The sequence below is a fragment of the Delphinapterus leucas genome, unplaced genomic scaffold (assembly GCF_059928025.1).
Source record: "Delphinapterus leucas isolate spDelLeu-1000000601 "Yukka" unplaced genomic scaffold, BTC_Dleu_Yukka2 spDelLeu_asBTCV2_sq25, whole genome shotgun sequence".
Taxonomy (NCBI): domain Eukaryota; kingdom Metazoa; phylum Chordata; class Mammalia; order Artiodactyla; family Monodontidae; genus Delphinapterus; species Delphinapterus leucas.
The window spans coordinates 3,041,385-3,063,752 of NW_028322234.1; the positions used below are offsets into that span (position 1 = coordinate 3,041,385).

The window sequence follows — 22,368 nt, forward strand, 5'->3', positions numbered from 1 at the left end:
CGTCCGGAGCCTGTGCTCCGCAACGGGAGAGGCCACAACAGTGAGAGGCCCGCGTACCGCAAAAAAAAAAAAAAAAAGAAAGAAAGAAAAGAAAGAGTGAGAGAGAAAAAGACACATAAATATGAAATACGGTCATCATTTTTTTAATATCCTTTATGTTGTTAATCCCTCTTAGCATTTACTGCCATTCACTCATTTGTATTATTTGGGGTATAGCAGTTTATTCACACAGCATTTTTACATATGGCTTATCATTTGTATTCTATTTCATTTCAAAATCATGAAAATAAGGTGGAAAATGAGGTGTAAAGTGGAAAATCTATGTGTACGTTTTCATTGGTGGAATGAGGAGCTACCTGAATATCACTCCTTTAGCTTTTCCTTCAAATGGTGCACTTTTTCCTCCATGCATAGGAGTCACTTCCATTAGGTAAACAGTAGTCTTGAGGGCAAACCTCAGAAGTAGAAACAGGAGAACTTTTCAGTTATGGTAAAATCAAACATAGTTTTCTTCAGTAGTGAAAAAAAAATTCTTCATGAGAAGTTCAACCACCGTGAGTTCCATGGTGAAAAACTTTCCCCTTATAGATGCAACTTCCCCCAGAATTCTGAGAAATGTCGGTAGTAGAGAGGGGTGTTGCATACACCTGTTTCATTTCCCTCTGACTTTTCCTTCTCCTTTCTCTATTGACATTAAAATTTATAGTGAAAGCACATAGTAAGCAGTCTAGGACCATTGATATGACATTTGATCTAAATCTCCAAAGTCTATTTTAGATGGGGATGCTATGAGAGTCACAGGAGGGGAAAAAATCTAGAATTATTCTTATGTGATCAAATGTACTAAAATAACAAAAGCAAATCTTATTTCTAGCTAATAAAATAGCATTCCTTATATGATGTCATATTATGGTAGAAAAGAAATATATGCGTCTATTTTCTTCTATATTAAAACTGCTAAGGAGTGGGGACCCATGAACTAAATCAATTGTTTTGGGTTCAAGTTGTAGTTTTTAGTAGCCATCCTTCTTAGCAAGTTTTCAGAAGCAAATGTACTTCGTTTACTATCACCACTAAATGTGCAATTGTGTAGATTTGTGGAAAAAAGTATTATCAAATATATATACTTTAAAATGATTTGTGTAAATTTATCTATTCATATTATTATTCTCCCCAAGTAAATCAAAATCTATATACTGTGTTTTTCTTCTATAGCTTAAAAGGGGAATGTATGTTGAAACTTATTCAAATATTTATTAGGTGTCTACTAAGTGCCAGGCACTCTACTAGGCAGTAGAGCTGTTGTATTAGAGGTGGAAAATGTCCTTGACCTCCAGAACTGATACTCTTGTAAGAGAAATACTGGGTCAAATTAAGTCAACAGTTTTTTTGCTACAGAGCTTTTTACCAGTCTTGTGAATTATGAGTCTCTGATAAGGAGATGTAGTGGACAACAGATCCCAAATTTATTTGAAATCTTTTCCTTCATGGACTGTCTCATAGGATTTATGATCCACTGAACACACTTGAGACACACTAGTATTCTGCAGTGGTTAGTTAATTGTTTTCTATTAAACAACTATATACTGAATCCATGATATTATTATCTGGATTTTTTGGAGGATACAATGATGTACATGGCCACTGTGATGATAAGGGGGTCCAGTTTAGTTAAGAAGAGAAACCACAGGAGTTATAACTTAATGTAACAAAGAAATACACACACATATACATATATTTATATGTAAATTACTATTTATATAGTATACAATGTCTTCTGAAGAAGATAGAGTTGTTTGTAACTTGGGATCTCACAGGAGGTTTCACAGAGAAGGTAGACCCTGAGCTGGGCAGAATTTCAGTAAGTTAATTTGGTTCTGACCGTACGATAAAATCAGGTATTTGCACTGGTCAATCTGACCTTGATGGAACAGCATTCCATTTGCAGGGAATAGTGTGATCAAACATGCAGTGGTAGAGATTGCCAGATTGTAATATTCCAGTGCCTGGAAAGTGTTGGAACATCTGCTTTCTCCACGGTCTAGAAAAGTGAATCTCAAGTGAAATGCACGTATAATGGAGGCCAGTGCTCTTTGCTTTGTACACTGCTTTGATTCTACAACATACAACAATGTAGTGATCTGTTTCAGATTGTCATTATTCGAGAGGGTTCTTAGTAACAGGAGTGGAAAAGGAAGACCTCCCTTCCTGTGTTTCTGCCCTATGCTCTTAAGCCAGAAAAGGTACCAACATCACTGACATGACCTTGTCTCAGGTATCTATCAGGATCTACTAGAATCATTCTAGTGAAAGGTAACTAGACGTCCAAAGGACTTAAAAGATACACTATAACCTCTGTATACTTTATATACCTGGTGAAACAAAAATGTCACCTGAGTGGTCCCCTTCCCTAGAAATACCAGTATGTTTTTCCAGTGCATGGCAGAACTTTGCAGGTAAAACTGGGATAAAGGTGAAGAACAGTCTTAAAATTCTAGTCCTTGAACAGCACCTAACACACAACAGGTTTTCAATAATCTTAGCAACAGTATTCACAAATAATGACCGTCAGCGTAACTGCTCTTTTGTGCCAAAATACATTACCATATTCCTTTTTTTCCTTCAGCTTTACAACTTGGGTTCTACTATTGTTTCCATTTTACAGACTAGGAAAGTGAGTCTCAGAGATGCTAAGTCACTTGGGCAAGGTCACAGAGCTTGTAGGAGATAAGCCTGCACCCTTACTGTTGGATCCTACCAACCAGACCATAATTTAAGTCCTTCAAAATATACCTCAGAACCTTTGAGTAAATTAATGAATAAATCCTCCTAGTCAGACTGATCAGATCATTATATTAGGTTCAGCTATAAGTGGAGGAAAGTCATAATCATAGTTGGACAGTTAATACAGTAATTTACTTGCTTTGAATTTTCTAAATGATGTTTAGCTGGTAGTTTCATGATGATAACCATCGAATAAAAACAGGCATATTTTGGTGTTTGGAATAAGATCTCATATTGAGTAAAATACATATTGATTCCTAGACCTATATGATGTGAGTAACAGATGACATTGAGATGCCATCTAGAAGTACTCCTGTGCAGTTCATCATGTCAACCCAGCTAATAATTTTAGAATGTTCAGAGTGAATAATATATGCAGCCATAAAGCATATTTCTAATCAATGCAAATAATATTTTTCCTATGCTAAACCCAGAGTTAAGTTATAACACGCATCATAAGATTAATGGGCCATGTTTTCTTCATCACTTTGCTAAATTTCTTAGTCTGGAAACCATTCAGAAGGTTGCGAATTGGAGCTGAGCAGTAGTAGTGACACTGTGCCTCTGATGATGAAACTATTTCCACCCCGACCCCTACTGCTCCCTTCTTGGGAAAGAAGGCAACATGTCTCCTAGAAAAAGTCACAGGTTTATAAGCTGGCTTGTATAATACGTTTGGAGGAATAGTGTGTCTTTTAAGCAGAGCCTATCTCGGCATGTAAAATAATTTTTACCTACCATTTAATGAAATTAACACTCACTTTGAGGCTCGGTCTTTTGCCATTTGACTCCTGGATCACGCCTATGGATATATTTTTTTCTTCAGATGAAGTGTGAACCCAATATAGTATCCATCATTCAGTCTATCTAGCTGATGTACATCCTCTGAAGCACAAGCTCCCTGAGGCCAGGCACTTTATCTGCTCTATCAGTGTAGCCCTGATGCCTAGTGTCTAGCTTTTGGAGATTCTTAATAAACATTTGTACTGAATAAGGTATGTATATGGTGAGCAAAAGTTGGCTTCCCATTTTACAGTCAAGAGTATCCCACTCATGTTCTGTGAACACTGGATAGCAGAATCTTACTGTTATTTTTCTGTTCCCTTTGCAAGATTCCTGAAAGGGCATTCCTGTCCTTAGAATGTCCATCTCCTCCCATCTTCCTGGAGAATAACTCTTCTTTCTTAAATACTTAGCCCCATTATTGACTCTTTAAGACTGAATGTATTACCTCCTTACAAACAGGAAAATGCAGTGCTTTTTTTTTTTTTTCGACAATTTATCACCAGAAAATTATTCTAACACCTGAAATTCTGGACCTAAAATGCCTGGACTAGTGGTTCTCAAAGTCTGGTACCCAGACCAGCACATCAGCTGCACGTAGGAATTTTTAGAAGTGAAAGTCTTGGGCCCTGCTCCAGACCTGCAGACTCGGACACTCTGGGGGTGGGGCCCACTACCTGTTTCAGCAAGCTCTCTGGGTGATGCCGATGCATACTCAAGTTTGAGAGCCACTGCTTAGACCTAGAGCTTAAGGTTTAGGCTTTGGACAGATCTGAGTCCTAAACACTACTGAGACACTGGAGTGACCATGAGCAAGTTACTTCTGGGAACCTCTTAGCATCTGTATGCCTTGCTTAGCTAATAGTGATTTTAATTAATTAGAATAATGCACACGGTGTACTCAAGAGAGTAACCAAAGCATACTTTATGTTCCATAAATTCTAGCTGTTTACCATTATCATCAATCAGAGCTTACTGACACATCCTGAAGACATTCTTCTAATAAGTGTAATAATGTGGTTTGTAAAATTAACAGCTTAGAAGAGCATATTACGAAGTTCATCAGACAGGGTCTCAGCAGGAAATCAGGGGTACATCAATAGGGATAAATTGAGCCCAATGTAGAGAATCAAGAGATAGTGTAGTGCCCTGGGTTCAGTAAAAGTGTGGCTACTTTATAGGAGATGAAAGAGAAAGGAAGCCTTGCTGGAGAGAGAGTCCTCCCCAAAGGTGCTGTGATGCCCCACAGAGAAGCACTATACGTTAGTTGGGGGATGCAGCCAACTCCCAGCAATTTGGCAAGAATTAATACCCTAACTTCACTCCCCTCCTTCATTCCCTACAATCTTCTATTGGTACTCTTCATTGGTGAGCCAAACAGAAGCCAGAGCAAGGACACTTACTAAGATAGGCCATGCAAGCCATCCATATAGAGTTGGGTGGAGAAAGGATGTGGAAGGGCAAATAGGACATATTTCCCGCAGGTGGTGAGCGAGCTGTAAAATCACTCGCCCTTCTAACATCATTGCCATTGCAGGAGCACGGAGGAGCAAGTGGTTAGTTCTGACTTGGCAGATCCAGGAGACTGCAGGACAGAACTGGTATATGCGTTGGGCTTTAAAGGTAGATTTGAATTTTAATGGAGAGTATGGAGTAAGAAATGGTGAAGAACCAAGGGAAAGGGAGATTCATTGCAAATGGAGAAAAGAAAAGTGGCATAAAGACAAGAAAAGTCAAGACTTACGGAAGAGATAGCAAATACTCTGCGTGTGACTGGAGCAGAGAATGGGTAGACAAAGGCTGGACGTTAAGATGAAGTCATCCTTGAATAACATTAAAGTTTCCTCCTTTAACCTCAATTTCCACCTTCTACTCCCTTCACTAACATTGGAAAATTAAAAGTGAATTTGACTGGGTTGGTGGCAATGGCAGTATGAAGCAAAGAGAGGAGAATAAGAGTAAAAAATTTAGTAGTACCTTGGTGAAGCTGGGTAAATGATGGGTGGTGGTGTCACGTCAAAGCATGGGCAAGTGATTGTGACAAATATAGGCTTATTTCTTGACTATATGACTTCAGTTAAGGTACTTAAGCCCTCTAGGCTGCAGTCTCCCAACCTGTAAAATGGGGATAAAACCTCGCTTCCTCCAAGGTTTCTGTGAGGATCTAATGAGAAATGGAAGTAAGAGTTGAGTCCAGTAATCAGTTTTTAATACATATAAACTAATGTGAGGATAAGGGTAAGAATACTTGCTATCATTTATTGAATACTTATTATGTGTCCAATATTGTGCTAGTCTATTTACATATCTTTTCTCACTTAGCTTTCTTTTATCTGCCTTTCTATAGGCAAGAGATAACTGATGGCTCAGTTATGAGGAAATGCAGTTGTGAGGAAAATGTCAGAGGGAAAATGTACCAGAAAGTTAATTCCTAATGGATCTGTCAGCCTTAAACAGAGCATGTCTGTGCTAAAATGTGTAAAATATCTGTGCTAAAACTACTCAATTGGGCAAGTTTTGATAAAGTATTAACTTAATGAATAGGCATAAACAGCTTGGAGCTTTTTGGAGGGTATGTGGTAATCTTAGTATTGGTGTGATGACTTTTGAAAGTTCTATGGCGTATAGAAGTCAAAAAGAAGACCCGGAAAGGGGGAGAACTCTCTCTGAAAGTTATTGGGGAAGTCTGGCTAGTAAGACTCCAAAAGGGAGAATCAGTAAGAGGCCAGGTTATTCATAGGCCTTCTAAGAATGTGTCCATGAGAAATATTTACAATGATTGGATGCCGGAATAAAGGAGAACACTGGCTCCATAAATGGTAACTTATTTTACACAAACAGGCTAATGATAAAAATAATGAAAATCTGATGGATTTTTAAGAGTTTCATTGACCAAACTGAGACAAAAGTGCATAACAGCTAGATGCTCATAGTTTTAATCAGTTCCCTTTGGAGTCAAGCAAAGATAGCACCTGAAATGGTAAGGGACGTTTATGCAAGGTCACCAAGATTTTTGGTGGTACATTTGGGATATAAACCCATTTCCATAAGAATTCTTTCAGAAGTCAAATGTTTGCTTGTCAAAAAGAGCATGAACTTACTTCCAGGAAAAGTTCTTAAGAAAAAATAATTTGAGTAATGAAGAACACTGATGTAACAGTTAATTTAAGAACCCAGAAATAGAGGTAAAGAGTAAAGCAATTATGGGTTAAGAGTCTGCATAAATTCCCCTGGAAGGGGGATATGGTCAGAGATGGCAATTTGAAAACAGTGAGTCACCAAAAGTAAAAGTTTAAATTACAAGCTGTTTTGGGGGTCTTCAAGAGAGGTTTTATAGATTGAACAACAACAGCAGCAAGGATAAGATATAACGCTGTCATGTAGACTGCAGCCTGAAAAGAAAGCATTGCAGAAAAGCCACATCATCCTGAATTTATATTTCCGTGCATTTGAACAGATTGGAGAGCAGTAAAGTTGTTTTAAGAGCGAGTGATTTAAGTCAGCCAGCTTGTGAATAATACGAGATATTTTTGCATTTACATTAACTTATGTCCATAAATAATGAACTTTAACAATGAACAAAATCCATAATCCTGATAATGCTAAGAAAACTGGAAAGATAACTTTACCTTGAAAAGACAGGATAAAGAAGACAGCATAGAAATTTAGGGAGATTGCAGTTTTGGAAAAATCATATTAACATTTATTAGCTGCTACAGCTTTGAAATGTGATGATTTAAAGAAAGAAGTAGACTGTTGATTTCTAAAAGGTAATGTGTTGGCTGAAAGAGAAGAGAATCTTGTTGAGACCTAAAGTGTTCTTTTAAGGATATATTTCAATGTCATTTCAAAAAATAAACGCATTTCCCATAACAAAACAGTGAGGTTAATGGAATCATGCAGGTGAAAGCTTTTTGGCCCGAAGGAGTTCCATCCTTTGGAACAAAGTTTTATTGTTGAACACACCATGACCCAGGCCTGTGAGTGCCAGCACAGTGGCTGTTTTTACAAGATCTGGTACAATATTCACAGTGGTTCTGGCCTTAGCACTAGGCAAGGATCATTCTTTTTGTATCTTCCTGATTGCTTCCTCTACAGAAATGGGATAATCCCTCCTCTTCTAAACTGGAAAGTAGTTTCTTCCCTCAGTAAAACTAGTTTCTTCTCCAGGTTGAGCTTTTCCAACTCTTAGAGGTCTAAAATGAATGATAGGAAACATACTATATTTGCATCTATTTTTATTTAAGAGTTATCTAAGGAGATTTATCTAATTAAATAGGAATTTCCTAACAGATGCCAAAATAAACAATCAACAGGTTTTCTTTAAAGATCATATATATTATATAACAAGATCCACCTAAGAGTTAAAATATAAGTAGGTATACAATTCAACTATTTGAAGATAATTTTTCTTCTTACCACTGAAGCAATAAGCAGGTAGTAGTACAATTTGGGGAAAACAATATTTCTGGCTTTTGTTTATTTTAATTTGTGATATTCATGAGATCTTTTGTGAAGCCTTTGGGTATATAGTAAAATTAATGGGTTTTTAACTTCGTATCGACTCGTACTTTTGTAGGTTTTAAATTTTTCTTCTGGCTTTAATTTATGCTATCTCCTTTAACTTCTTCATTTAGAAATAATATATTTTTCTCAGGATTGCAATCTCAGTGCAGTCCTCTACTTTTCTATTTGTTGGACGTTCTCTTAGACATCTACATTTTTATCTAGTTAGTACATTTTTAGTTTTTTATACAATTGATAAGAACTCTTTAATCTTATGAATTCTTTATATTTTCTCTTTGGAGACAAGATTTATAGGGATTTCCTTGGGCTTAAACTAGAAAGAAAAACGAATTTGCATATGAAATGTTGAAGGCTTTGTTACAAAGTGGACTAACATTATATGTATGAAATAAACTGCTTCAACCAGATCACCTAGCTGTTAACCTCCAGATTAATATCTATCATAAAATATGTGCGTGCTTCCAACACATGGCATTGCCTCCTATTACTGCATGTCCAGGAGAAATTGTTTTGTCTTGTAGCAAAAGACATTAGCTCTTTGCACATTTTTTTTTTTTTAATGACAGCTATCCAAAAATCAAGCGTTCCCTTGTATGTGAGGACAGAAAAGGACAATTTTTAGACAGGTCTAATATCCAGTTGTACCTTTCAGTCACTTAGAGAGAAGGCTTAGACCCCTGAAGCCCAAAGTCACAGGTTTTTTAGGATTATGGTGGTATACACCTCCAGTTTATAGAAAAAAAATGCGTTGTAGAAAATCCAAGTTAAATTAGGACTAAAATCCAAGTTAAATCTAGAACTAAAGTTTTACTGCCCCAAATACTTGTAAACTCTAGGTTACTGCTCTGTTGTCCATTTCATCAGTTGCAGAATATTCAAGTTAGCCTTTCAGTGCTAACAAGAACATAAAAATGCATTATGTCTAAAAGCAGAACATGATTGCCAAGGCAGATCTGCGCATTACCTGAGAGTTTGGGGGGCCACCCAAGCGGCATCTACTTGTTTGCTACTGACCTTCAGTTAGACTTGCTCAAGAATTGTTACAATGTAGTAACATACACCCTTATGTACTCTTGAGTTTATTGAAAACACACAGCAAATGTGCACACACACACACATACACACCAGCACACACCTACTCTAGAGCCTAGAATTTTAAGAGTCAGAACTTTTTGCTTGCTTCTGGATTAAGATGGACCCTGTATTTCCTCAGCATGCCAATTAAAAACTCTATAAACAATTCAAAACCAGCTTAAAATTCTGTTTTACAAAAAAAAATTGATGTTAAATATTATCCTCATAGAGTTCTACTCTGACTTTTCAAATTGTTTTTTCCTCCCTTCATGGGATAAACAGTTAGGGTTTCTTTTTCTTTGCTTTTGTATCTCTCATTGTAAAAAATTCTATCTTGAAAGCTGATTTATTATTTCTTCCTTAGCATGGATGACATGGAAACAAAGATGATATTTCATCAGTCTTGTTTTTATTTAAGTTGAAAGGTTATATATTTCTACTATCTACTGCAATACTGCTAAATATTTTTATAGTGCTTGTAAATCTTATGACATTTTTTTAGTTTGTATTTAAGGCATTTACTCAAAAGGGACCATATGCCTCAGTTCATGTCACTCTATCATCAGCGTGTATGGTCACTCTATTTTCTAATACTTTTAAGATTGGTTTTGGTCCCGACGTTCCTCTGCCAGATTTATTTCCTTTATTTTCCCCTATATAGCACCATTTGGGGCATTTAATATGTAATCTCCCAACTCACCTTTATAGTTATTTTAAACATATGTATATATTTGAAATACCGAATTGTTTTGTATTTTCTAATTTTTGCAAAAGTAGTATCGACTACAAATCACATCCTATTCTTTTATTTTCTACTTTCATCTCTACACTTCCAGTGTCGAAGGCTGGACAGATCTCCCCACTTTAGTACTCTGGCAGTTAAACAGAACCCTCTTCTGGCAGAAGCCTATTCAAATTTGGGGAATGTGTACAAGGAATGAGGGCAGTTGCAGGAAGCAATTGAGCATTACCGGCATGCATTACGTCTCAAACCAGATTTCATCGATGGTTATATTAACCTGGAAGCTGCTTTGGTAGCAGCAGGCGACATGGAAGGGGCAGTATAAGCTTACGTCTCTACCCTTCAGTACAATCCTGATTTGTACTGTGTTCGCAGTGACCTGGGGAACCTGCTCAAAGCCCTGGGTCGCTTGGAAGGAGCCAAGGCATGTTATTTGAAAGCAATGGAGACGCAACCGAACTTTGCAGTAGCTTGGAGTAATCTTGGCTGTGTTTTCAATGCACAAGGGGAGATTTGGCTTGCAATTCATCACTTTGAAAAGGCTGTCACCCTTGACCCCAATTTTCTGGATGCTTATATCAATTTAGGAAATGTCTTGAAAGAGGCACGGATTTTTGACAGAGCTGTGGCAGCTTACCTTTGTGCCCTAAGCTTGAGCCCAAATCATGCAGTGGTACATGCCAACCTGGCTTGTGTACACTACGAGCAAGGCCTGATAGATCTGGCAATAGACACCTACAGGTGAGCTATTAGATTGCAACCACATTTCCGTGACGCTTACTGCAACCTAGCCAACGCTCTGGAAGAGAGGGGCCGTGTTGCCTAAGCAGAAGATTGTTATAATACAGCTCTGCGGCTGTGCCCCACCCATGCAGACTCTCTGAATAACCTAGCCAATATCAAAGGAGACCAGAGAAACATGGAAGAGGCAGTTCGCTTGTATTGTAAAGCATTAGAAGTCTTCCCAGAGTTTGCTGTTGCCCATTCAAATTTAGCAAGTGTATTGCAGCAGCAGGGGACACTGTAGGAAGCTCGGATGCATTATAAGGAGGCTGTTCGAATCAGTCCTACCTTTGCTGATGCCTACTGTAACATGGGAAACACTCTAAAGGAGATGCAGGATGTTCAGGGAGCCTTGCAGTGTTATACTCCTGCCATTCAGATTAACCCTGCATTTGCAGATGCCCACAGCAATCTGGCTTCCATTCACAAGGATTCAGGGAATATTCCAGAAGCAGTTGCTTCTTATCGCACTGCTCTGAAGCTTGAACCTGACTTTCCTGACGCTTATTGTGATTTGGCTCATTGCCTGCAGATTGTCTGTGATTGGACAGACTATGATGAGCGAATGAAGAAGTTGGTCAGCATTGTGGCTGACCAGCTGGAGAAGAATAGGTTGCCTTCTGTGCAGCCTCATCATAGTATGCTCTATCCTCTTTCTCATGGCTTCAGGAAGGCTATTGCTGAGAGCCATGGGAACCTCTGCTTGGATGAGATCAGTGTCCTTCATAAACCACCGTACGAACATCCAAAAGACTTGAAGCTCAGTGATGGTCGACTGCGTGTAGGATACGTGAGTTCTGACTTTGGGAATCATCCTACTTCTCATCTTATGCAGTCTATTCCAGGCACGCACAATCCTGATAAATTTGAGGTCTTCTGTTATGCCCTGAGCCCAGATGACGGCACAAACTTCCGAGCGAAGGTGATGGCAGAAGCCCATCATTTCATTGATCTTTCTCAGATTCCATGCAATGGGAAAGCAGCTGATCGCATCCATCAAGATGGTATACACATCCTTGTAAATATGAATGGTTATACCAGGGGTGCTCGAAATGAACTCTTTGCTCTCAGGCCAGCTCCTATTCAGGCAATGTGGCTGGGCTACCCTGGGACCAGTGGCGTGCTTTTCATGGATTATATCATCACTGATCAGGAAACTTCACCTGCTGAAGTTGCTGAGGAGTATTCTGAGAAACTGGCTTATATGCCCCATACTTTCTTTATTGGTGATCATGCCAATATGTTCCCTTACCTGAAGAAGAAAGCAGTCATCGATTTTAAGTCCAATGGGCACATTTATGACAATCGGATTGTGCTGAATGGCATCGACCTCAAAGCATTTCTTGATAGTCTCCCAGATGTGCAAATTGTCAAGATGAAATGTCCTGATGGAGGAGACAGTGCAGACAGCAGTAATACAGCTCTTAATATGCCTGTCATTCCTATGAATACTACTGCAGAGGCAGTTATTGAAATGATTATCAGAGGACAAATTCAGATAACAATTAATGGATTCAGTCTTAGCAATGGACTGGCAAGTACCCAGATCAACATTAAGGCTGTCACTGGAGAGGAGGTTCCCCATACCATTATTGTAACCACACGTTCTCAGTACGGGTTACCGGAAGATGCCATTGTCTACTGTAACTTTAATCAGTTATATAAAATTGACCCATCTACTTTGCAGATGTGGGCAAATATTCTGAAGCGTGTTCCCGATAGTGTACTGTGGCTGTTGCGTTTTCCAGCAGTAGGAGAACTTAATATTCAACAGTACGCACAAAATATGGGCCTTCCCCAGAACCGTATCATTTTTTCACCTGTTGCTCCTAAAGAGGAACATGTTCGGCGAGGCCAGCTGGCTGATGTCTGCTTGGACACTCCACTCTGCAATGGACACACCACAGGGATGGATGTCCTTTGGTCAGGGACACCCATGGTGACTATGCCAGGAGAGACTCTTGCTTCCCGAGTTGCAGCTTCCCAGCTCACTTGTTTAGGCTGTCTTGAGCTTATTGCTAAAAATAGACAAGAATATGAAGACATAGCTGTGAAACTGGGAACTGATCTAGAATACCTGAAGAAAATTCGTGGCAAAGTCTGGAAGCAGAGAACATCTAGCCCTCTGTTCAACACCAGACAATACACAATGGACCTAGAGCGGCTCTATCTACAGATGTGGGAGCATTACGCAGCTGGCAACAAACGTGATCACATGATTAAGCCTGTTGAAGTCACTGAGTCGGCCTAAATAATGACTGTGTGCACAGGAGAATTACCCTGTGCCTGAGCCTCAACCTTCTGGGGGAAAGGCAACTACTTTCTCCTTATCTGTACAATACCATGTTGCAGATGGGTGACAGACAATGATAAGATAGCACAGCCAGACTTGCTTCCTGCATGATCATGATCACGATAGGGAGAGACACAAGAGATGGGAAACTGCTGCTCCACAAGGAGTCTCCATAGAATTTTGCAGCATCCAGGTGTCTGGAAGGTCTGGAAGGTAAGTCTGGAAGGTCTGATCTCCCTTGGTCTTCCATGGGATGGATGGTTAGTGTGGAAGGGAGATAGAGATTGCCCAGCCGTTTTGTGATTATCATGGATTGATTGAGTCTTCTGGATTAATATTTTTCTTTATATTTTGGGTGTTGGAGCTTTTAAAAATGTTTGGTTTCAGGTATTTTTATTCATGTGAAGTGTATATGATTCTCTTGAGATAAGGTTTTAAGCTAAAATATTCCTTGTTTTAGTTTCTGAACTCTACAGATAAATGGGGACTTTGCTGGTGTAGTCTCTTTATAGGTTTTATATAGTTTGTGACATAATGTTTGGAACTATCAGTGCTTTGTTGGTTTATAGATGATGGCTTAAATTCTTTTCCTGGTCCGTTTCCTTCTTCCCTTTCCCCCACTTTAAAAATTCTCCTGTAACTTGGCTAACAAAAAACCAAGTCTGATTCAGAACTTCCCGGAGTGTTTCTCTTAGCTCGAAGGGACTGTCCCTACTTGTTCCCCTCCTTGTTCCATTCCATGGGAGATAAATCACCAGGGCCCAGAAATCAGAAAGAATGTAAAATGAGACAAGCAAAGCTGTCTCCCCCCTGCACATGCAGGTTATTTTTGATGCTTCTGGGTTTATGGGTTTTCTCCCGGGGAAGTTAACCTTGAGCCCAGACAGTCTGTAGATAATGTAAACCACCATCTGGCCACCTTCCTTTTTCTAGTCTATATAATCTGCAACTCTAGCAGGAGGGTGTGAGTCTTCCTTTGGTTCCAGAGTGAAATGCGCGTTGGAGTTGGAGTTGGAAAAGAGGCCCACAACCAAGTGTTAGAGAAGGAAATGTGAAGTCATTAGTGAAAAACCAGGTTGAAGTTAAGGTGAAGAGGCATGAGGAAATGGTCAACTGTTACAGTATTACAAAGATCATCAAGAAGCATATCCATGAATGTGGTTTGTATTGCAATCTGCTGAAAAAGAGACAAGTATCCTGGCCTGGCCTTCATGGAGATTATATTTTATTGATTCTGATAATAGATTATTGTTGAAAAGGGCCTCCTATAAATTATAACCATGCAAAGGCAGCAAGGTAATTTTTTTTCTTTATGTATGTGTTTCTCATTCCTACTCAATTCTCTCTTAGGGGAAGAGAAAATCACACACACAAAAATGTCAAGTCTCAGCTATTCCTTTTCAAAATAATTTTTTTCCAAATTCCAGTGGAGACAATAGGTTAACTGTTAAGATTTGTAAGGCTCAAAAAGCTAGATTTTTTACAAAGTGTACCCAAATTTTATTCTATAACTAATAGCTTTGGAAAGAATGTGTCATGATGCAAAGTTGGAAAAAGCTGATTTTTCTTCCGTGAATGACTTCAGTGTGTTGGGAGAAGAGGCAGAGAAGAAATCAAAGTAATTAAACATGGGGTGAGTTTTCCTGATAGGGGACTCTAGTGCTTTAAAATAGACTAGATAACCCTAGGGATAAGCTGAGGGTAGAACAGACCAATGCCTCATTTCCAATCTGGTACCCTGGAAGAAAACAGTGTATTTCCTTTGAAGTCTTGAGAGGTTTCTCTTCTGCTTTGTTTTGTTTTTGGTTCATTTTGTAATCAACCTTATTAAGGTATCATTTACATACAATAAAATGCAGACATTTTTAGTCAACGGTTCAGTGACTTTTAATTAATGTATACATTTGTATAACTACCACCCCCATAAAGATAGATAACAATTCTAAAACCCTAGAAAGTTTCCTCCTAGGCTTTTGCAAAAGTATCCCCATCTCCCACCCCAAGGCAACCACGGATCTGTTTTTTATCTTTAGAGATGACTTTTGCCCAGTTTAGAATTTCATGTAAGTTGAATAATACAGTAGGTGCCCTTTTGATCTGGCTTCACTTGCTCAGCATATAGTTTTTGAGATTCATTCATGTTGGGATGTTTTAAACCAGGATTTTAGCCTGGGTGGCTGATGTTGTCTGAAGGCACTTATAGGTACATCTGAGTCTCTGGCATTGTCACTGTCTGTTCTTGGCTCCGTATTTTCAACTTTACTAAGAAGCACAAGGTTGAAGTAAGGAAGATCATTGTCAGTATAATGGAGGTGAAGTGGGTTCTGTTATATAATATTCTCAGCAAAAATTGACCTGCTTGGAATCATTGTGTTGATAATTGACAAGAATACTCTTCTTCCAAAAACCTTGGTACTATAAAACTTCTAAAGGACGCTGTCCTAGGACTCTTTTAGTTTTCATTTTTTGGGAAACATTTCTGGAAAATTCAAATGTTCACAACCTGAAAGAAGCAATTATTCACCTGAAGGCTGACTCTGCTAAAGTTGAGTTGTCCGACCTTTACATGCTGATAGAAGCCAAATAGCCTTGCAAAACAATGCTCTCTTATTGGATATAAGCATATAGATTGTTTAAGATGGACGTGTATATGCAGTAAAGTGAAAAAACAGAGAATCTTTGGGTTTCCCTTGCTGGGTTTTTTTTATTTTTTCATTTAAGTTTCTATAGCGTATGCTAATAATTCAGGGTAACCTCAGGTTAGTTTTAGTTCCACTCTTTACATAAATGTTGAAGTACTCCATACCCACCGTTTTCCTACCTTCTTTTCTTCCATCTTTCCTTTCTCACTTCTTATAATCCATTATACTTAATCCTGCATTTGCTGAGGTGGCACTTAGTGTAGGAAAATACTGTGAAATTTTGCTGTTCAGAATGCATGTTGACCAAATTCTATATTGAGAAAAGGTCTGTATTTACCCAGAGTAACCCTTTCTCAGCGTCTTTGAATAAAGGCCATAGAAAGTGGGCTATATATAGTATCCTGACAGGTATGTAGAATTCATAGCAATTGCCCTCAAAGAGCTTACCTATCGTAGATGCATATGAATGCATTTAATGATTGCTTTATTGGCAGCAGTGCCATCATACACGGTCTGTTTGGTTTTATATCATTCTCATTACCTGCTGATTACCACTGTATACATTGCAAATGGAATGGTTTCTATGGCTTGTGAACTTAACGGCCAAATAATATGTAATTTATTGCACACTTTAGTGTAGAAGATGGAGACTCCATAACTTTTCGTGTGTTCTTTGCCCCTTTGGAATGTATTACCCTGAGATCAGGCAAAGTAATAAATTTATTTCAAATGTGCGTGATAGCTAAACATCAGTTAGGAATGGTGGGCAATATTTCTTCTTCCAGCAACATAACAGTGTTTAAAGACTAAGCCATTGAACGTGGAGTTACTGAACATGGGACTCAGTTCACTGGGATCCCTTCTTAGAAAAATAAAGCAAAACTTGAATTGGATTTGTGTGGCTTATTCAAGTAGTAACTTATCAGCTACATCTTGAACTTAATTTGTCACAAACATTTGGTATTTTATTAACTCTCTTCCCCTTCTTCCCCCGACTCTCACGAGAATGGATCATGAGTATCTTAAAACATACTAAGTCGTCTTCCATCCCTGTTACTCTAACTACAAGAGCACACTTTCCTTATCCAATGCAACTTACTGTCTTTTAGAGTAGCTGTGCTTTTAATTCTGTACAAAATTATAACCAGCAAAGAGAAACATTTTCAAGGAGCCACCACATTGTAGAGCTTTAGAAAGAAGACTTTAGAATTAAGGGCAAATATATCAATTTATAGCTAAAGCACCTGAGGCCTAAAGTAGGCAGGTTACCATCGAGGTCAGGGAAAGTGGTGGAAGATCAGGTTTCAAGCTGAGGAAGAGTCTAGAGGGACTCAATCTGAGCAGGTCAAAAACTGAAATGAGACGACGAGTGTTCTGGGAAGGCTGGCATGTGGCCTCAAGTGTGGGATTCAGACACGGAGTGGGCCCGGGGGGAACTGAGCTTCTGCAGTAGGCAGAGAAGTCCACCTCCTCTCCGGAAAGTGCCGCTGACATCAGGGAGTTGAGGGGAAAGAGCAATGAGTTCCAGTCCACCTGAGAAAGCAGGCCAGTCTGATTAACTCTGAATTTAGGCTTATTTCAGATACTTCTTGAGAAAGAACTTGGACAAGAGCAAGTCCCACGCAGCCTCTTTTAAATCCATGCCCAGTATTTTCTGGTGGAGTTGCTTAAACCCTCCAAGTGACTCCAGCATTTTAATTTCACTCTGTAAATAATTCCGACAGTTCTATGATTGATTATTTAATGGGCAAATAAGTAGGGTCACAAAAGAGTGTGAATGTATTTTACAGAATGAGGATGGGCGGAGTGGAGCAGTCTGGAACAGCACACCAATAAAAAGGGATCTTGGTAAAGAAGAACGTCTATTAGAAATGGAGAGGAATTCGCAAGGAAATTAGTGCCTGACTCCACGCCCTTCTCTCTGCATGTTTAAAAGCTAGTTTCTAATTTTATTTTCATAGGAGATGTCTCTGTGATGAATTGTCTTTTACCTCCACACTAGTTATCACATGGACATATTGTGAAGTTTGTGTGAGAGAAAGCAAGTATTAGAATTTCTCTTGCAAGCAGCCATAAGCACTGCCTGGAACAGTCTAGGATAGAAGGAGAAGGAAAGGAAGGTGGAAACAAAGGAGAAAGACAGCTGATGATGCTGGAGTCTCTCGCTGGGATTTGTGGTATCTCATTTTGAAACTAAGTAAAGAAAGTCAGAACTTGACTGATTGTTTCTTGTTCACGGTTTGTTTTCGTTTTTGCTTTTTTCGTGCTCTCTCATCAGTTATTCCAGCCAGTGCCATGTCATTTTCAGTTTCAGTAAGTAAGCATGCCTGTCTTGTTTCCATTTGCATTATTCATGCAAACGTTGATTGAACTGATGACCCCGAGTTATCACGGAAACATTAAATACACCAGTGGATACATTTCTTAATTTTAGAAAAAAATTACCGAGTGAAGGTTAAAACAACTCCTCTTCATTTTGTCATTTTAAAAATACTTCTCCTAACATGCAATACCTCATTGCCTAACAATGCCAGATAAATGAAGAATTCCTATGTATTCCTGAATGCAGGCTAGTCTGTATATTTTTTGGCAGGTATGACCGTTACCGAGGGTAACGGCCTGGTTTGCTGGCCATGTCCTGTCTCCTAGAAAGTTGTACTTTCTGTTTTCTTTCAGTTGGTCCATTGGATATCAGAGGTGAATTTATAAAACTATACTTCCCTTTACACTTACTTTGTTTTGTTTTGTTTCCCTTGAAGTATAGTTGATTGACAATGTTGTGTTTCAGGTGTACAGCCAAGTGATTCAGATATATATATATTTCTTTTTCAGATCCTTTTCCTTTATAGGTTATTACAAGGTATTGAATATAGTTGCCTGTGCTATACAGCAGGACCTCGTAGTTTATCTACTTTATATATAGTATACCCTTACTTTCTGTGATCCACGCTGGTCAGACCACATAATTATTTTCACTTCTGATATAATTTTTTCCGGTCCAACCTCAAATCTTTGATAAGAAGATATTTTAAAATAAGTTTAGCATGTGTGTGCTCTAAATCCAACAGTAGTTATTAGAGATATGATTTTGCACTAGGTATTCCTCCCTTTTTTGTTCTTGGCCAACCAATTGAAAATTAGTTTTTATTTTCTGGTTGATTTGCTAGATGTTTATGACTATAATAAAAGTCTTAAATTTTGTCTCATATCTTAAAACACAATCTGAATTAGCAATGGATATTGTGCCATACATAGGGGCTGTGATATAAATATAGTTTCTAACTTCAAAAACATATAACCTAGAAGGGAACACAGACACATATGCAGCAATTATGGTAACTGCATTTGTTTACTAAGCGAAATAGTACTGAGATGGATAAAGTGCTAGCGAGCCTTGAACAGGCAAATCAGCGGCAAAAATAGATGCGCAGTTCTTTAAAAATCTTTTTAACATTTTTCCAGGTACATGTAGAATATAACTTAGCATAAAAACGGTATGGGTTTGAGGATATGGGGAGGGGGAAGGTTAAGCTGTGACAAAGAGAGTGGCATGGACATATATACACTACCAAACGTAAAATAGATAGCTAGTGGGAAGCAGCCGCTTAGCACAGGGAGATCAGTTCGGTGCTTTGTGACCACCTGGATGGGTGGGATAGGGAGGGTGGGAGGGAGACAAAAGAGGGAGGGGTTATGGGGATGTATGTATATGTATAGGTGATTCACTTTGTTATAAGGCAGAAACTAACACACCATTGTAAAGCAATTATACTCCAATAAAGACGTTAAAAATAAATAAATAAGTAAAAGAAGACTGACTCATCCAATTAAAAAAAAAAAGAAATTCTCTCATCCTGGATTCAAGAGAAGGGATGAAGTAAAAGGATGAGGAAGAACAAGAAGAGGAAATGTGAGCGTGGAGAGGGTAGGAGGAAGAGCAGAAGGCAAATAAGTGTATGTGCTTCCCTTGCCATCCCTGACTTTTTTTTTTTTTTTTTTTTGGCGCTTCAGGAAAACCCAAAAGCCAGAGAAGAGCACAGAGGTGCTCACCACTGCATGTGAACAAAAAGGTGGAGAGAAGAGAATGGTGGTAATCTGCGCAGGCAACTGGAGGATGACCTGAGTGCATCTCGCCAGGGAACAGTCCCCGTTCCATAGAATCCCTGAAGATGCCAGGCTCTTATGTTTAGATGGGGGGCCGAAGGTGTCTGTGGAGTCATCACATACATCACTCCTGGAGGTGTTGTTCACATTGTGTTCTTTGTAAAGAGTGTCCCTGGTGAGGTTCAACATCTCCCTCTGCAGGACCCAGCCTTGCCCTCCCAACCCGCCAAGGTCAGCAGACAACATCCCCAGTTAATCACCAGGTGTAGTGAGATATCTGGAGTGGCCCTGGTACCCCCCAGTTCAGGCGTCCTGGGGAAAGGGTGAGGAGGACAGAGGAACCGGGGCTTCTTCTCATGCAAGCAGACAGCTCACCTGGCCCAGCGCTGCTGCATCCCTGTGGGCACACAGTAGCCCTGTCATCCGGTAGGGGACACTGCAGGATCCACACCTGGCTGGGATTTGCCCAACCCCTGGGGACCCCTCAGCCTCTGTGGAGCCCCACTGAAGGGCCTGGGTCACCTCATGGCACCATTTCTCAACCTGAGGTTCTATAGATTTTTCATAGATGTGTAAAAATTGAATACAACACACACACAAAATGAAGGCAATTCAAAGCAATGCTAATTTAGGATGAGTAAAAGGGCCAGGATTCCAAATTAATTATGACCTTAAAATTAGATAACTAATACATCTGGTTTTATTACATGCTGAAAAGCAGTGTCTTCTACAAACTTTTCATGTTGGGATACAGCAAAGCTATAGAATTTATGATTCTGTGACCACAGCATCAGGATATTTTTAAATTAAAAAGCACAGGCAAGTTTGGCTGGGGTGTTAAAGAAAGAAAAACGATTATTAGGGGAAAAGGGAACATTGCGGTTCTCTGCCCACTTCCACTGTGCTGGTCTCATGATGGGCCGTGTTGCGTGTGGGCTGGAGGGACAGGGTCACTACTCCCACCTGTGTCATCAGACCTCCCACTCCTCACAGCGCCCAGGTGGGAGGGACGCACACTTTTCACCCTGGAGCCCCAGAGCCTCCCCTTTCCTCTGCATCACTTTCACTGTTCAGGGGACCAGTCGCTCGAACGCCGCCCGGCCAAATGCCCAGGTTAAATCGCCCCTGTAGGACAGGTCTCTCTGCTACCAGAACACACTTGGCAAAGAGCAACAAACAGGCCCCAGTGCCCTGGGGATGTGAGCCCTGGGGATGTCAGGGCCCAAAGTCACTTGCAGGGTCTGAGTAGCCCCCTGGGTCCCACACACCGACCCCAGGGAGCCCACCTCCCCACTGACTCCAGTCCCTGCCTTTGTGTGGCAGGTTCTCGTCTGACACCTGTGAAGACTGTGACCTGGAGGCGTCAGCCTGAGACTCAGAGGGGATGGAGCTTGTGCAGCATCTGGCAGCTTACATGAGACACGAGGCCAAGGAAGGAGGGCCGCCTCTCTGCTCCGCCTCCGCTCCTGAGTCAGGTAGTGAGTGCCGGTTACTTCCTGTCGGAGCTGTACAGATTTAGCATAATTTTAGATATATGTCTTACTTTTAACAGTGAAAGGCTGTTACATCAAACAAAATTGATCTCTTTTTTTTTTTAAACATTTCTATGTAAAATAACACACAAGTTTAGAAAAGCACCCTCCGCAAAGGGAGGGCTCAGTGAATTACAATGGGCGCTGCACTCTGGGGAGCAGTAGTTCTTCCCTCTGTAAAAGCCCAGATGCTTCAGAGAAGCTCCTCTCAGCTTCCTTACTCTGGCCCCACCTCCACAGCGGAAATCCCAAAGGGACTGGCTTCTCCCAGCCCTCCAGCACCCTCCACTACTTTCTCATTGTGCTGCCACACTCATTTTGAGTTATTTGTGTGTAAATCACTGCACTTGGAATATACATGGAGTAACTGACTTCATTCTTATAACCGAATAAGTTAGCACTTATTCTTCTCCCCTTCGACAGGGGGTGGCCAGGGTGCTGGGGACGTCCTGTATATTGAACTGGGTGTTGGTAACAGATGTGTTTATATTTACAAGAAACCATAAAGCTCTATGCTTAAGATCTGTGCCCTGTACTATACACCAAGTAAACTTCAATTAGAAAGAGATGCCAAAAAAATTTCCCCACAAAACAAACTTCAGGGCCAGGTGGCTTCCTCTGATTTCTACCAAACATTTAAGACAGAAACGATGCCCGTCTCCTACACACTCTTCCAGAGAACAGATACAGAGGGAACACACCCACACTGCTTTCATCGGACCAGGAGAATACTGATGTCATACCAGCAGTAGATATTACAGGACAGGAGAAATTCCAGGCTAAACACTTCTGAATGTCGATGTCAAAATCCAAAAGCAAATATTAGCAGTCTAAACCTAGAGGTTTTCAGAAAGGAAGGAAACTGGGATTTCGTGGCGGTATTTCCAGTGGTTGATGTGGACAGGATCACTGGGTGTTTGGGCGCTGCCTGGGAACGTGGAGAGAAGGGACAATGCCATCGGGTTAGTGGAATGAACATTTGGTGACAGAGATTAGGAGGGCCTGGGTCATCCTCAGAGACAGTCCTGGGATGGGGTCTCTAGGCTGTGGCTATGGAGGGGTCCCTCTAGAAGGGCATGGGCCTCTCTCCTGTGCCACTGCAGG

General features: G+C 40.0%; 1 pseudogene across 10 annotated transcripts in view; it reads left to right on the forward strand.

The window, feature by feature from the left end:
• LOC149744030 (UDP-N-acetylglucosamine--peptide N-acetylglucosaminyltransferase 110 kDa subunit pseudogene) overlaps positions 1 to 22,368 on the forward strand; it is a 47,237-nt pseudogene that overhangs the window by 21,914 nt on the left and 2,955 nt on the right. For 9 of the 10 annotated variants that reach the window (XR_016391555.1, XR_016391553.1, XR_016391551.1 and 6 more), the window contains 2 exons: positions 19,640 to 19,868; positions 21,056 to 21,207. The product of XR_016391555.1 is annotated as a UDP-N-acetylglucosamine--peptide N-acetylglucosaminyltransferase 110 kDa subunit pseudogene, transcript variant X6 (transcript). Of the gene's footprint in view, positions 1 to 9,480; positions 13,200 to 19,639; positions 19,869 to 21,055; positions 21,208 to 22,368 lie in introns of those variants that run through there. The other variant, XR_016391550.1, reaches the window with a different exon arrangement.